This window comes from Microcebus murinus, chromosome 7, assembly GCF_040939455.1.
Source record: "Microcebus murinus isolate Inina chromosome 7, M.murinus_Inina_mat1.0, whole genome shotgun sequence".
NCBI classification, from domain to species: Eukaryota; Metazoa; Chordata; class Mammalia; order Primates; family Cheirogaleidae; genus Microcebus; species Microcebus murinus.
This window is the reverse complement of record NC_134110.1, coordinates 105,111,618-105,129,280: the sequence shown is the minus strand read 5'-3', so window position 1 is coordinate 105,129,280 and position 17,663 is coordinate 105,111,618. Positions and strand designations below refer to the sequence as shown.

Sequence of the window (17,663 nt, the reverse complement as noted above, 5' to 3'; positions counted from 1 at the left end):
CGCGGCGAGGGCGGCGCGGCAGACGGAGGAAGGATGGGCTGGAAACCGAGGCAGAGGGCCGAGAGGACTGGACGTGGCTCCGGCTTGACGAGGGTGGGGACGGGCGAGCCCTCCCGCTGACTTGGCGCGTTCGTCCGCCTCCTTCGCGAGATTCGCCGCTTCCTGCCCCCGCGGAGCCGGCGTGGGCGACGCGAGCACCGCCCGGAGCGCAGCCGCGGCCCTGCCGCCCGGCGGACGCCCCGCGCGCCGCGGCCACCCCCTCCCGGCCGGCGGCCTTCGCCAAGGTAGCGCCCCAGGTGCTGCTTCTTTCCTGTCTCATCATTTCATTCTCTGTCTTTTTCTTTGTTTTTTAACAATACCCTGTCGTTTCTGCGCGCAGAGCCCAGGAATCTCTGCTTCGTCTAATCTAGGGATTTCGAGTGGGGCGTCTCGAAGTGTGACCGTGCTCCCTCTAATGGTAATTAAGATTGCGGACTATTTCAGAATAGCCCCTTTCATCTTACGTAATTACAGACCCAGAGCTTTCCAAAGAAGCTCCGGATTTCCGAGAGATTTCTCTCGCCGTCTCTGCCCTTCTGCGCGCGCGCGCGTGCGCGTGTGCGCGCCACCGTTCATCCCGGCGCTAGGAAACTCGCTCGGGGCCACCGAAAAGTCAGGAGAGGCTCAGAGCCTTTCCCCCACGGATTCCTCCCTTTCCGGAAACGTTGCTGCCAAATAAGCATGAGACTATTATTTTGGAGAAACAATTAACCTCTACCAAAAAATAAATCCACCAGAGGGAAGGAGGGGAAGGCTGGAAGAGAAGGAAGCGGCTCGGATTCGCCGGTGGAGGGAAGCGCTGGGCTCGGGGTTCCAGTCCCCTGCTTCAGCACCAGGGGCATGGACAGCGTCTCCGGAGCCGGCTGCAGCCGCAGGGCCCTCACGGCCGCCGCCGCGGTGCTGCTGTCGCCGCTGCCGCCGTCGCCGCCGCGGGCCCCCGTGCTCCCCGCTCCTCGCTGCTGAAAGGCGGCGCCTCCTAATACCCGGCCTCGGGTCCCCTGCCATCCGCTCCGCCGGCGACGGGGCCGGGAGGAGTACGCTCGCTCCACAGATCCGACGCCAAGCAGCAACTTCAAGGATCATTTTTCCACGGGGGACTGGGAGGAATGCGGGCGGAAGAGTAAAGTGGAAGTTCTCAGCAGCTCTGCGAAATCATGGGCTGTGCAGTGAGGGTCGAAATGCTCAAAGGCCCACACTTGAAATAAACGGAATGTTCTTCGGTGGGTTGCAGCTGTTGTGGAAGTAGCTTTGCAGAGGAAGCTGGAGATCTCCTCAAAATTCTGCTTTAGAGAAACCGAAAAGTCTTCTAATTTCTCTACTTGACAGGTAAGTGATAATAATATTATTTCTTCTTTTTGCAACTCTAATGACTTCTCTGAAGATTTAACAGAAGGGACATAAACAGTGTTATTTTTCCTTGTGGATTAAGGAAAAGACAAGCAATTTTGTTTTTTAAATGATTGTTCTTGGATCATGATTTTAGGAACTCTCTTGCCTAACAAAATAGACATTTTACATCTCCAAAGTTCCTTATGTGTCAAGAACAGTAAAAATAACATATACGTTTTCTTACATAATTATGGTAAACTTTTAGTTGACCACTTTTCTTGTTGCTTATCTAATATCTTTTGGGATCTGTGTATATCTTGTTTGTTTTTCTGTTTTTGGAACTAATGTAATCTGGTGTTTGGCAAGAGAATTTTATTCTCTTTTGCACACAGTTAAAAGTGATCTTGTCTTTGTTATATAGTATGCAAGACTCAAAAAGTTAAACTAGAGGTGGTTTGACGATGCTTTATGATATGTTGTATATGGCTGTAATTTGCTAACTGTGCCAGGGAACAAACACATACACATTGTGTTCCCCTCTCACCATTCCAACCCCCAAGTGTAACTACACCTGTAGAATCTTACCCACAAACACACACACATTTTTCCTTAGCATCCTCTTTCTAGCCTTTTAAAGCGCAAGACTGCTTGCTCAAACCAGATCCAGCAGAAGGTAGAAAATGAAAAGCTTTAGTGTGCCTCTTTAGGAGAACTGGATTTCAGTAGCATTCTGACTTACTAGTTCTACAAAATACATTTGTCACTGAGATCCAGAGAGTGAAAGGGGCCAATAGGTTCTTGACATACCATAAACTTTAAAATGCTAATTAAATCTGTTTTCTGTTGATACTTATTTCTGGAGTCTTCCCCTGGAACTTTTAAATTACAATCTTTCACAGTGACCTTGATAAGCATTCTGCCTTAATAAAAAGGGTTCACTGGGTAAAAGCAGTTACACAAATTTATAGCCTATGCCTGACATTTCACTAAGAACTCGATCAATTCCACTGAGTACATTCCGTTCAGTGGAGAGTGTTAACTTGCAAGGATGGAATTTTACAATAGTGTAAATATATGTGATTGTATATGCATAACCAACTCTGTGAAAAGAGTTTGCCCCTTTGAAAAATTACAGTTCTTTAGATTTTTCTTTTAATTTCATAGGTCACCTATAAATGGCAGTAAAATATCTCCAAAGGATATCTATACTCCTTAATTTTAACACAAAAATTATCTGAGGCAGTTACAATGGTAAGCGTTGGTGGGGTGAGAGCCCCTTGTTTTGTGTTGGCTGAGAGTAGCAATTACTCTCAGAGGAAAAATCATTCTTAACTGTTACTTACCAGCTGCCATGGACCTGCTTGCTAAGCAGAAAGGGAGCAGAGGCATTTATGTCGCCGAGCTCCTTGGGGGCTCCATCGCCCTACATCGGTCACAAATGATTATCTGAGGAACAGAAACACATATCATCCATTTGGATTCCTTCCCAGAAACCCTACAACGTGCTCCTAATAATCCAATTTATTTTTTTCCCAGTCAGAGAGACATGGAAGTCAAATTACCACGTAGAAGACTTAAGCATGTTTTAAGAGAGTTAAAACAGTTGTTAGACTATTGTTTTGGTTGACAATTAATTAACATAGACGGACTTCCCCTGTCAGTAGTGCGTAAAATGCAAGCAAAGGATGTGTTCCACCAGGGAGCCTGCCTGCGGGAATGTGGCCGCAGTTCCTGTCTTAGTGGCAGAGGGGGCAGACTTTCTCTATGTGTAGCTGAAACCTCTCAAAGTAAAAGTTACAGTTGTCTAATGCCTTTGGAGATTTAATCACAGAAATAAATAACTCTAATTCACCCTTACAAACTCATGAAAGTTTATGAAAGCCCTTGTCAATCCTTATCTCTGAGGAAATGTCCTTACATTGAGACAGAGTTTTATAAATCAAGTGAATACCTACCTAAATGCGAATTCTTAATTGCAAAACAAACAGGGGGGGGGGGGGGAGTAGTGGAAAGCCAAGCCTCATTTTGCACAGAATCACTTGTCTTTAAAGAAAAAAAGAACAGTATCTTATTCAAGGACATCTGTACCCCATTCAAGAAATCTTTTTGACTTGATAGCCATTTTATTTTGTTATGGAAAGAGGATATAGGAGGTTGTAAAAGTACCAGACACAACAATTCAACATCTTCATCCCCTTAAAAAAAAAAAACAAGGAAAAATTTTTGTTGAGTAAGACTAAGTGTCCTTGGCTGTTGCTTACCTCTGAGACTTGAAAGGGAAAGGTGAAATAGGGTTACACAACCAAGACAACGTGAAGTGTATGTAAGACCAGAGTGTAACTAAAAATCAGCCCTGGAATCTGTTCAATTGCCTTTTTTCTTTAACAAGAAATAGAGTGTGGAGAGTGGGAAAGGGAATTCTGGTCTGGATCTTTAAATTAGAAAATATTATAAAAATACTTTTTGGATAACTTTTTATGTAGACTATCTAAATATCGATTGAATATTCTAACGTAATATTGATACCATGAAATCATGTTGGATTTGAATGGCCAAAGTTTGCCTTTGGATTTCTGTGCTTGGGCTTGAACCAATCACAAAAATTTATTAAAAAAATAATAGTAAGAGATGATTATTACTGAAAAGAAGGCTTTTTAAAATTTGGTAATTGGCTTTTTTTTTCTTCACCATTTAAAATATGTAAATTCTGGGCAGTTAACCTGCTTTCTCACCTGGTTCTATTACTCTACTAATGAAGAAAAGCAAATTATAAACCACAAATTATACCTACAGTCATCTCACCTGCCCAGAGACCTACACAGTGAGTCACAGAATAGGATTCAAACATTTATTTGGTGTTTTCTTCCTGTTTAGCTGAGCATAATGAGTTATACATAACATGCCTTGAAAGAGATAAGATGCCGCAGTACAAAACATGTTATGCATCATGATGTAGGAAAACAGGGATTGTTTGACAGTCAAAAGATCAGGATTATTGAACTGCTAGTCATAAGATCATGTACAAGTCACTTAACCCACTGAAATTTAATTTTCCTTCCCTAAAATGGAGAAACTTTATCTGCTAATTAAGGGACAATCTTTTACATAGAGTTGACACCTAAATATTCATGAGATGAATGAATGATATCTCCTTTGTGGGATCTTAGCAAGTTCAAATACAGTCCTTTTGAGAGTGTTTTGAAAACTTAAGTGCTATGTCTGAGAGTTATTATAAATAATTTCAAATAGTGTTCATTCATTCATCAAGAATTTTCCTGTTAATTACTGTATGGCAGGCACATCTCCCACATTTAAGAGCTCTCATTATAGGTAGGGAATATACTATTTTCCTGACAATTCAGCAGTCATTTTCTTTATATCTCTTAATGGTATAAATATTTCAGTGCAAGCAGTACTCAGGTATAAAAAATATTTATTACTCAGAATTGACACCACATTTTACAACAGTTGGTCAAACATAACCTGAGTTCACTTTAACTGCTTTCATTTTGACCTTGGAAGAATCCATCATTGTCCTTGTGTCATAATTTTCTAGTCTATAAAGGAAGATAAGTATTCCACATTGCTGATATTAACAAGGAAACTTACAGGATTGAATAGACTTTAAAACTCAGTATCTGCAAACATATCCAGAAAACACTGTGATTTGATTTCCGGCTGGTGGGGATGGAGTAAAATGTGGACAGCATGGGGCTGATCTAAGGGGCTAGCCTGGAAATGCTGGTTAGGCATTGTCTTGACTTAGTCCAAAGCCTAGATTCTATTCATAGACTTCGTCAGGAAATCTCAAATTAAGCAATATATTATTGCTATTTTCTTTTATCAGTTCAAGTTTTAAAAATGACCATAATTTTCTCAAATATAATTTATTAACATTTGATCTGTATAGGTTTCTGGACTAACACTAAAAATATACTGATAGTATGCTTAAAAATATAAATTACTGTTTTGTGTTATAGTCATTTGCAGTAGAGTTTTGTGATTAAACTGCTTGACTGTACCAGAGATGAAAAATTACATAATTACATAGTAATATAATTCTGATTTTTTTGTTTAATTTGTTATCTCTTACAAAAAAGTCAAGGAAAGAGCCAATAGATAAATGAAAATGGAAAAGAGTATGGAGTAAGAGGTCATTAAAATAATGTCTTGGGGCCAAGAACTTTATTTCTGAATTATCATTGTGAAGCTTATTCAGCACATTCTACACAATCAACATGTCAGAATATCATTTCGATTTTCATGAATTTGTTCTTCAGTTTGTCAGCAAAACTAAAGTAATAGTGTTTATTTAAAAAATAAAAGAATGATTAAAACAAATGATTTAAATACTGGCTAATTATCACTTCATCAAATTTAATGTCTATACCTGCATGTATTTTTAAATTAATATTTGTGAAGTAATTATAACTACATTTACATTTAGCAAATGTAATTCACTCAAAATTTCAGCTCAAGATTTAATTTTTTAAAGGAATAAATGTTTGTTAATTCACTAAAAAAAATGAATGGAGCACAGGAATCTTTTAGAAATGGTACCAGAATTTTAACAGTAATGTGTTTCTTATATAAAATTATAAAAAAATAATAATGGATTCTCTTGAATCTTCTCAAAGATAGCCATGGTGAGAAATAAATACCTGAGATTAAAAAATTTAAGAATGTAGATGAGAGAAGAGTGTCGCGTGGTTAAAATGCATCAGCTATGTACAAAATCTGGAGTCCAACTTGGTTTTTCATCAATTGGTCATGTAATCTTGAATAAACCACTTTACTGTAAATTAATAGATCATCTGTTTTCTTAGTCCTGCTGGGGAATCGTTATTGTGTCCATGAAAAAACAAACAAAAATCCATAGGTTTAGTTGAGCTCAAATACTTTTCTTTCACTTTCCTCATAGCATTCCTCTTGAAAATGTTTCCATACTCTTATGGTGGAACATACAAGGGATTTAGAATTAGACCTGAATTTGAATCCTGGTATAGAAATAGCATACTGATACGAACTTGGGCAAGGAGTATAAACTTCTGAGTCTCCTTATTTATGAAACAAAAGAAAATGCCTACCTCAATACCCCGTTGGGAACACTTAATGCAACAAGACATGTAGAATGGCTGGTGAACATTGGTCAGTGCTATTCCTCAGCTCATTAGACCAGTCCGCAAACAATGCCTCTGGTCAACTATTGCTCTTATTATTTCTCCAGATATTTCGCCCCATGCTGTATATTGTCTTCCAAATATAATATGCTCACTGCTACCTAGTTCTTTTCTTCACACTTTGTCCTGGACTGTTTTCTGTTTACTTATTCAAACCTACACGTCTTTGCATAGATTGCAAGTTCAAGCGCGGCCAGTCAGTGGCGCAGGGAGTGAGGCTGGCCATCAGGTCTAAATGCGGTCTCCACTGGGGCAGACGTGGGAACTGAAAATATAGAGTGTTGTGTGAACACTACCTATTTTTACCTAATTTAATTTTTAATTTTGCATGGAACAAAATGGACTACATGCTAGATTCAGCTCAGCACATGGGGTGTGTTCTGTGTCTTGTTACTTTTCCACTTTCAGTAGCATTATTAAAAACCCAAACTGACATAATCAGAATTCTTTTCCGGTCCTTTTTATTTTTATTTAAAAATGGAGGAATGAACCATGACTTGGCAAAAAGGCACATCTTCATATCTTTTAGAAGTTTACAAGAAATAAATCTCAAAAAATAATGAGTGGTTGAGATGAAATAGATACTCCATTTTTTTTTTGAATGGCCAAAAATATTGTGGTAGAAAAAATAGCCCATATAATCAGTAGGAACAAAGGTCAAAAATATTCCATAATGAGTGTCATTCCCGCATCTCTTTCTGCTACAGTTTTTCTTGGCTCTCATACATGCAACAGCTGCAATAACCCAGATGATGACGTTGACTAGCACTAAGACTAAGAAGGAATGATAAGCTATTGATTATCTATTAAATGCAAATTCTCCCCTCCACTAGACTACAAATGTCCTGTTTTTATAGTCACTGATGTGTTTAATAAACAGATAATTTCTTTGGAAAGTTATTTATACTTTTTCAGCAGCAAATCACAACATGCATTATAGCATGTTCTGTTGGAGTCTACATTAGGGGCGAATGGAGTGTTGTATGTACAGCCGCGCCACACAGTGCACAAGCACAGGGACGGAGAGACTGTGCTCTGGGCTTGATATTAGGCAACCCTCCATGATTCCTTTCTTTGTAATCCTTGTTAATAGTGACTGTGTCAAGGGGAAAACAGCTGTACCATGGTTGATGGAAGAAAGGAGCTCATTTGCCTAATTGGTATTTGCATATTTTCAGTTCTTTTTGTTAGAAGTGACAAAATCATAGCTCAAAGTGGTGTAATCCAAGTAAGTAACTAAACACACACACACATACACACACACACACACACACACACACACACGAGAATTAAAGGCTCATTTAACAGTAAACTACAGTGGACATGGTTTTATTCATGTGTTCAAATATTATCATCAGCATTTCTCAATGTTGTCTTTATTCCAAAGAAGATTTTGGCCACATAATCAGTTTGCCTGTCTCTCTTCTTCTTCTTCTTCTTCTCTCTCTCTCTCTCTCTCTCTCTCTCTCTCTCTTCTCTCTCTCTCTTTCTCTCTCTCTCTCTCTCTCTCTCTCTCTCTCTCTCTCTCTCTCTCACACACACACACACACACACACAGCCTTCCTCATTGGTTCTAGGTCTAGGTTGTTTCTTTTCCAAATCCAGCTACCTTCCTCAATACTCGCAGCAAATGTACGGAGGCCTGGCTAAGGGAATGTGACACACACATCTGGATCTTGAAGCACAGTAGGCTCTGTGGGGACCTCATTGACTGAGGAGGCATCTTAAGTGACTGCCATGGCATTGTTTCCAGCCGAAGGTGGATACTGTCATAGGAAAGAACAATTGTAAGCTACAATACTATTGAAGAATCTGTTAAAGATTTCTAAGTCATGTAATATGTTATTGTTGGTGGAATGCTCAGCAAAAGTGGGCTCACTGGTTTATTGTCTCCTGACAGCTTTCTCTTCTAAGGAAAGATCATCTTATGGTGAAAGTTCACAGTGTGACCTTCAGTGTGACCCCAGAGCTTTGTGGGTATTCTTTTACTTGCTTATTAAAAAAGATTAACATGAAAAAATACACCCAAATGGAGCAAGACGTCAATGGGAACAAAAGTACTTCTTCCTGAATAGTTTTTTATTCTGCATTTGGTAATTTTTTAAGAGTTTTAAATAATATTTCCTTATTTATCATATAGTAAGACTACTCCAGTTTAGCTAGACTAGTTACCTTTTGTTTTTCTGATTTGATTGTAATCTTGAAGAAGTGAAACTCCTAAAAGCAGATTAATCTAGTTGCCTGCACTTTACACTGCTGCTTACAGATGCACAACCACGATCTAACTCACCAGTACACATTCAGAGTCAGAGCCGGTCAGATTACGGTTGTTTGTCTAATTCATTAATTTCACAAAAAGGCTGTTCCCTTTTCTCTCCAAGCACATAATTTTATCTACTTAAAAATATTTTTAAGTGATTAGAGAAAGATAAAATTAACTCATTATCCACTTAATCAATTTATTTTTATTTCTTATTTTGTGTTTTCTTTCTATAACAGTAAATATCTGGAACGTTTCTTGAAGTTAGAGTTAGGGCATTTCATTGCTGTATCAACTGTTCATAGAGCAGAACAAATACATTCAAGAGAACTTAACCCCTCCTGGTTTAGTTTTCATCCATAGTGTTGTTCCCTAGCATTTGGTATGACATCAGTGATGTTTCCAGTCACACTTTAGGGCATCTCATGTGATTCTCACAGCAGGACTGGGAAGCTGATTGCTTTCATTCCAGTTTTGCAAATGAGATAATTGAGGTCCAGATTCTCTATAGATTAAGTCAAAATTATGATTTGGGGTCAATATTTAATACATTTCACTCTTTATAGGTATTTGGGAGGAACTTCTCTGCTTATTCCACCCATTTCATACTTTCCTTACTTCAGATTGTCATAAACAACCAACCAACCAACCAAAAGACTGAACCTGGGTTTTACTGATTTAGTTTTTGCTAAGCATTTGGAAGGGTTTAGACTTCCAAGGATCTTGAGAGGCTCATGTATTATCTTGACCTTAATCTTATACAAAAGGAATGTTTCTGAACAGTATAATCACAAGTCATATTTTAGGAGAGTCAGTGAGTCGTGGAGGTGTAGGGTAATTCTGTTTCAGAATCCTGATTAGGCGTGATGAGAGCTGGACCTAACAGTGTGAAGATTAGAATGAGTCAGTTAAAACTAGGTAATCAGATGCCAGTGATGCCACTAATGAATAGAACAAGAATCAAGAGAAGGAGACAAAATGATATGATGTGTTTGTCACTTGCTGGGTAAATGCTAAAGTGTTCTATAAATTTAAAATGGTCCCCTTTGGAAGGAAAGGTGCAACATCAGACTCGGGACATATCGAATGGACAGTGAAAGGGGGTAACAGCCAAATGGCAGGTGAAGGAACTATTTTCAGGAAAAGAGTAAAACCTGACATATGCAACTTAGAGTTATCAAAATGGAGATTATTGCTGAAGGTATGAAAATTTATCAGCTATCTGAGAGAGTGAACGAAAGCCAGTGCACATACATACTCACATAGAAAGAACATAAAGGAAGGAAGGAGGGTCATAAAACAGTACTTAGAAAAATGTAAAGGAAAAGTACAAGGGAAAGCACAGAGAGTTCTAACAAAAAAAAATGGTTAATAGTATTGACCCTGCACAGCAGCGAAGGAATGAAGATTTGAGATGCTTTTGGATTTGCTCAAAAGTGGAACTTGGGGAATCTTAGAACAGTTTCTTAAAAATGGTTGTCGTAATCTTCAGACTGTCAGATCCTCAGGAACAGATCAAGTAGGGGACGATGGAAAGACCACATTCGTTCTGAGAGGTGGTGGGGAGTGGTGGAGATTTGTGAGGGCAGGGGAAAGGCAGTGCAGGGCTGCTGCTGGTGCCACCTGTTGTCTACCCTGCCACTGCCAGTCCACAGCCTCCGGCAGCATTTCACGACACTGCGCTTCGGGCCGTGTGAATGCTTTGTTGCGCTGGATCAGTTCCGTCTAATGATCTAATGATGGGGCTCTGGCAAGAGAAATTATAATTTAGAGTATAGTCAACCTAAAAGATACACATACTACTTGGGAAGAGATCTGTTTAACATTTTGTTTTCTCCAGCTAGTCATATTTTCATTTTTAAGTGATCATGTAAAATATACATAAAATATTCAGTAATTATTCAGGTTTGTTTTAACCTCTGGCAAATTAACTTTTTCCTACTGGTAACATGTAACATAGTGTCGGCTTCACTTGAAAGGCTGATGTTAATCTCAAATAATAATGTCTTTTTTATTATATTCTATTATATTCTCATCTAAAGTATTAGTCCTGTCTTTCATCTTGTGTAAAATTTTCATGTTTTTCTATTAATATAAGGGATTTCTGAGGATGAAGAATGAGTGCAAGAGGTCTGCAGATCCCTCTCTCACTGAGGCTGAGTGACCAAGAAGACAACCAGGCCAGGCAGGTCCTAGCAAAACAGCTGGAATTTCCCAGAGTTCAGGCAAACAAAAATTTGCTTTTGTCTGATATTCAAATTTCTCTCTCAAACCACTCAAATTCTCCAGATAATTGCCTGGCTTTATCTTGGTACTGCAGGAGTAAATTATCTACTTTCTAGAGGTCAATTAAGTTTTCCAAACCCCTATTGTGCCTGGTGGCAAATTACCTTTCAGTGCACTAAAAGGCTCTGCAGCAACCCACAGGAGTTAATGTACCACCAGACAGTGGGCCATTTATTCCCTCCTCAGACAGTTTAGAGCAGGATGGGAGCTTTTGCAAGGAGTCACCCTGGAGCATGGAGTCGCTGACTCTCTCTGAGGACAAGCCAGGAAGGCTGAGGAGGTGCTTACTTACCACCATGGAGGATGGAGGGTGGGTGCGGGAGATGAGAGGACCTACCCTTGAAAAATGCAGGTAATTCCATCAGCTGTTATCTGGATGGAATTCCTATATCATCGCCTGCGTACTTGGCAATAACAAGCAAGTTAGTAACCCATGGTCACCAGGAATGATCTGCTCATAGATTTGTATAAAAGTGCTCTTTGTGAAATAATCAACTCCTTTATGTTTCATGTGGTGACCATCGGCTATTTTCATCCTGGCCCTGTTTGTGAAATAGGGTCATTTATTTCCTGCCAATTAAAAAAAATCAATTACTTAGATGTAAATGAACCTACTAAATGTAACTCTTTTTGCTTATAACCCTTCTTATGATTCTCTATAAACTTCCTGGTAATTGTAGTAGTGATCATGTCTACTTTATTAATTATTAATATCTCCTGTTGCTGTTCATATTCTATCAGGAATATCCAGAATTTCAAATGGAAATTTTTTCTTAAGACTTTTTTTCTTTTACCTATGGATCGTATTTTAAGCATTAAATGCGTACATATTACATACTATTCTACTGAATACTATTCATACTATTCTACTGAATGAATCTCAAATATCTCAAATACATTGTTTTTAGGGAATATTGTCAAAAATATTGACAAATGCTAAAGATTTACCAGTCATGGTTATGAATGAGTGAAATTGTTTTGAGAAATAAGCAATTCTATTACATATAATTCAATCTATTACATATAATTCAATGTGTTTTTTTCAAAAATAAAATTTCTTTAAATCTTATGCAACTTTTATTTCCTGAAAAATTTTGAGGGGGCAGATATGGATAAAATAAGTATAATAGTTGAGTAATTTATTAAATGATACCTAGAAATCATTTACATTTTTATAAGCATATAAATATTTTTATAAGCATATAAATCCTTCAGTAGGCTATTTTTTCCTGAACACAATTAACAAAACTCCAAATGAAATAGTCTCTTCCTTCAATGTATAGTTCCAGAATGTTTGCACATGAGCTTCACTTCAGTGAGCTACATTACTGAGCCTTTTCAAATTTATCAAAGATACATATGAATTAAGAGACAGAATCCTAGGAGCAAGATGGCAAATAGATGAAAGTTTTGAGCATCAATCTCAGACTATAACTATTCCTAATGAACATGGAATTTGAGCACTTGGAACAAGTCCAATAAGCAGGAAAAAAAAAGGTTTGGCATCTGATGAATTACTTAGCATTTCTTTTTGTAAAGAATAAAGGCTCTCTGCCTTTCAACAAAGAGTTTGTGAGCTGTATGGCAGTGTTTTGAACAAGGAGATCATTTATAAACGCTGTCTTTATATTTAGGAAATGATTATGGGATGCAGCTGCTGGTTTTAATGAATTTTAATAAAGTATGTTATAAAGTGAATTAGCAATAAATGTCTAACAGATAATACTGAATCAAGACATTAAAGAGCATCATTAGATCTATATATTGAATTGTTAAACCTCCAATAAATGTGTTCCTGTAATACCAGTGGTTTTATAATTTTCTAGGATATCTTGAAGGAAAATTCAAGGCAGCTTAAATTTTAATGACTAAGATTAGTATGTCAACTAGCTCTCCTAAGCCTAAAAATATTGGATATATAACTGATAAAGTTACAAAGCTGAAACACTCTTAAATTTCAATAATATATAGAATTACAAAATAAGGTTCATGTGTAATACCTGAAGATACACTATTTCAGCCATTTTAATTATGTAGTCCTTCACAAAGGAAGGTGAATGTGCTTTGCAGAGAAAAAAATGTTTGTTAGAAAATCTGTGTTCAACACTTGTTTTGCTGGTATTGCCAAGACTCTTAAATTTTAATGCCAAGTAGCCAGAATACTGATGAACAGAGGCAAACCCAGCTAATAATTCACCACTTCCTGTTTGTGCAAGTATTTTTAGGCCACCTCAGCATGCAGAATGATGCAGTATAGATGTGCTTTAAAAACTCATGAAGGTTGGAGTCTAATGAAGCAAAGCAAGGTTATTTTAGAATCATGATGTCAGGACAAATTAAAACTGGAAATGTACTCACAGATTATCAGGTTAGGAAACTGACCATCAGAAAATGTCTGCAATTTGTTATACGTTTCAAGTTTAATTCATGAATGAATTGAGATAGAACTATAAATTACGGTATATTTCAGCATGATACTTCAAGAATGGTAAAGGGAAATTGAATAATATGTAATGGAACCAAAGTTCATAGAGAGTAAGTGAGCAACACAGGACATTGAGAAACCAGTGAAGAGGTGAGTTGTAAGTCCTCCAAGTCTCAGGCAAGCATTGTTGAATTTCCATCATAGATGCAGCAATGTATAGCAATGCTCTATGTAGGCAATTATTTTTCTTAAACCTTTTATTTTAAAATAACTATAAACTCAGAGGAAGTTGCAGAGATAATTTCTTATAAACCTTCATCCAGTGCCCCCGATGGTCACATCTTACGTAATTATAGTATAATACCAAAACTGGGATTGATATTGGTACAATGCTGTCAAATAGTCTATAGCCTTGTTTAAATTTTATCAGTTTTTACCTGAACTCATTTGCATGTGTGTGTAGTTCTGTGTAATTTATTTCATGTTTAGATTTGTATAATCATCATCACAATTAAGAAACACACTGTTTTATCACCACAAAAGAACTTTTTTTCCTGTCATTTATAGTGTGACCCACATGCAACTTCCCCAGAAACCACTGATCTATTCTCTATTTTAATAATTGTGTCATTTTGAGTATGTTACATAAATGGAATCTTATGGTGTATAATATCTGAGATCAACTTTTTTTTTTTTTTGCACTTAGAGTAATGCTCTTGAGAACTCTGGTTGTTGTGTGTGTCAGTAGTTTATTCTTTTTAATTGTTTAATAGTATTTTGTGGTATGAATCTAACAGTTTGTTTGCTCATTCTGTGGTTGAAGGACATTTGGGTTGTGTTCAGTTTGGGACTACTGTGAATCCAGGCGCCATGGACATTCACATACAAGTTGTGTGTTATGCAGTACTAGAGACCCAGCATGACCCACTCTTGAATATTTAGCAGGATGCGTTAATGACAGATATTTAGAAGGCAGGCAAGAAGCCAGACAGAACGAAGGATTTAAAGTCATACTAAGTTTTAAACTCTGGCTTTTCACTGATGAATACTGGTTTTATACTACTTTTAATCTTTGAGCACTAGTTTCTGATATGTAATAAGTATAAAACAATCATAATTTTCTAGGGCTCATTACAAAATTTAAACAATTCAGTAAAGTCCACACACAAAGAAGATATACAGATGGCAAATATGCATATGAAAAGATGTAAAAACACCCTGTGTCATTAGAGGGTTGCACATTAAAACAACAGCAAGACACCACTACTCACCAAAAAATTTAGAAAATTAGGTTGGGTACGGTGGCTCACACCTGTAACCCTAGCATTCTGGGAGGCTGAGGTTGGAGGATCGCTTGAACTAAGGAGTTTGATACCAGCCTGAGCAAGAGCGAGACCATCTCTACTAAAAATAGAAAAAAATTAGCCTTGAGTGGTGGCGTGGGTCTGTAGTCCCAGCTACTCGGGAGGCTGAGGCAGGAGGATTCCTTGAGCCCAGGAGTTTGAGGTTACAGTGAACTATGATTACTCCACTACAGGAGATTTTGTCTCAAAAAAAATTCAGAAAATTAGAATGGCCAAAACCTAAAACACTGAAAATACCAAATACTGACAAGGTTTGTGGAGAAACAGGGGCTCTTATTTATTGCTGGTGGGAATGCAAAATGGTAGAAGCATGTAGGAAGACAGTTCATCAGTTTCTTGTAATACTGAACATACTCTTACCATACAATTGTGCAGTCAGGTTCCTTGTTAGTTATTGAAATGAATTGAAAACTTGTGTCTACAGAAAACCTGCACCATAATATTTACAGCAGCTTTGTTCATCATGCCAAACTTGGAAGCAACTAAGCTGTCCTTCAGTGGATGAATGGATAAAGAAACTCTGGTACATCCAAAGGAATACTATTAAGCTCAGGAAATTAGTTATCAAGCCATAAAATGACATGGAAGGATATCATATATATGTTACTAAGTGAAAGAAGCTAATCTGAAAAGACTACATAGTGTACAATTCCAACTATATCACATTCTGGAAAAGGGAAAACTAGGGAAACAGTAACAAAGTCAGTGGTGGCCAGAGGCTAAGAGGAGGAAGGGATAAATAGGCAGAGCATGAGGATTTTCAAGGCAATGAAACTACTCTGTATGGTGGATACAAGTCGTTATACAATTGTCCAAACCCATAGAATGCACGACACCGAGAGTAAACCCTATTGTGAGCTGCGGACGTTGGGTGATAATGTGTCCATGGAGGTTCATCAGCTGGAGCCAATGGGCCACTCTGGTGTTAGACGCAGACAGTGGGGGAGGTTGTAGGGGTGGGGGTGGGGGCGGTATGGGAGCTCTGTATTTTTCGCTCAGTTTTGCTGTGGACATAAAACTGCTGTACAAAATAGTGTCTTGTAGCAAAGTCACTTTTATAGCAGTTTATCACTGTGTTGATGATGTGAAAGGCAGAATTCTGAGTGTGAGGTGGTATTGATCACGTCAGTGTCAAGTCACTAAGTTTAACGCTGCTGTTATTTAAATTTTTTTTATAAAACAGCCAATCTATGTACAATTGCTTCTAGGTAATATTTCATTTCCTAAAGTACACTGAGGTTACCTGGAAGACTGGGTGTATTTTCTGGTGACTGCTACACTCAGCAGCAGTGAACAATTACCACTGTATGGGTGTAAGAGGTTGGGGGCTGTTTCTCCATTCCTCAGCAGAGCAGAAATGACAGGTTTTGGTGTGTGGGGTGACTTACATATCTGGCCTTGGTTCAGAAACCCAGCAGATTCCTAGGCAGAGGAGAAACTTGAAGAAAGAAGAAGCTTAATTTGATGCTTCATAAGACGCATTTATATTTATATCATCAATGTACATTTTGAAACTTTCTTTCAGGGGTGAGAGTTATAGGGAAGGGATGGAATGGAGGTAAAGATGTAAATGAAAGCTTTAATTCAAAAAGTAGTTTGAGTAAAGGAGATTATTTTGACTAAATATTTGATCTGGATATTTTTTGGACCACATTTTTAAATTATTTGTTAGGCTGCAGTTGAGTTGTTCACGTGAGACCTTTGATAAGCCACATGGACCGCATTGCAAATCACATGCAAGTTGTGCCTTATGGAGATTATTTTATGATTTAAAATACTAAACTGTTCATGGGAGGTTTGTTAACTTTTCCTTATTTGTATGTTTACCATTTACTTTGATATTTGAAATGTTATGTACTAAAAAGTCCACTTATAGTTCTAGAACAGATTGCATTCTATGCAACTATTTTTCTTTTAATTAACAATAAAAAATGAAAAATAAAAAAATTAAAATTAAGTCTATTGAAGTCTTTTACAAACTAGAAAATTTCCATATGTTTGTAAATTAAGAAACACTTTTTCCACAATAGAAAAATCAAAAAATAAATCTTAGAGAATATTAGAAAATATTTGATATAGATGAGTTAAAAGTAATTTTCTAACTTTAAGTAGGTTTTTAGAAAGGAACAAAGAATAAAAATAACCAAACTAAGCATCCATGTTAAAAGGTTTAAAGAAATATAAAAACAATCACAATGGAAGTAGAAAAAAGGCCATAGTTAATATAAGAATGTAATTAATGAAAACAAATGCAAACAGGTGGAAAACTTAACAAAGAAAAGATTGGTTCTTCAATAGACTTATAAATGGACAACCTATGGTAGGATATCAAGGATAAGGCAGGTATAAAAATTAATAAAGGGAGTAAAACGGGGATATCTACTGAGCATAAAATTCATTAAACAGCTAATAGTATATTATGAATCACTTTCTGTCAATATGTTGGAAATTTTATTTGCAACTTATAAATTCCTAGAAAAATTTAATTCACTTGGAGGAAAGAATTAAAGCAGTGACCATGTGACTCACTCCTCTCCCCAGGACATAATAAAGGCTTATCACTCACTCTAATCGCTTCATCAATTTGCAGGTAGCTGGCCTCCTGGTCAAGGACGTCTGCTAGGATGAGAGTTCTCACTAAGGCTCTTTGAAGAACGTCATGGGAGCTGTAGAACTTTCTGGGCTATGAAATAGAGATGTTTTGTGAGGTAATCGGTGCACCCCCCCTGGATGCCTGCACTGCACAGGCTAGGGAGTGCTTGAGGCAGGAAGGTGGTACC

At 37.6% G+C, this 17,663-nt stretch overlaps 1 protein-coding gene and 1 long non-coding RNA gene across 4 annotated transcripts in view; one reads left to right on the top strand and one right to left on the bottom strand.

Annotated features, from left to right (window-relative positions):
- Positions 1-251: 251 nt before the first annotated feature.
- SNTG1 (syntrophin gamma 1) overlaps positions 252-17,663 on the top strand; it is an 836,056-nt gene continuing 818,644 nt past the window's right edge. For 2 of the 3 annotated variants that reach the window (XM_076005316.1, XM_076005315.1), the window contains exon 1: positions 252-1,365. The gene's annotated coding sequence lies outside the window, so the exon portion shown is untranslated. The remainder of the gene's footprint in view (positions 1,366-17,663) is intronic. The other variant, XM_076005314.1, reaches the window with a different exon arrangement.
- LOC105885254 (uncharacterized) lies at positions 1,329-17,527 on the bottom strand. The gene is made up of 3 exons (XR_001160577.3): positions 17,450-17,527; positions 2,712-2,814; positions 1,329-1,414 (listed from the first exon to the last, which is right to left on the bottom strand). It is a non-coding gene; the product is annotated as an uncharacterized LOC105885254 (long non-coding RNA).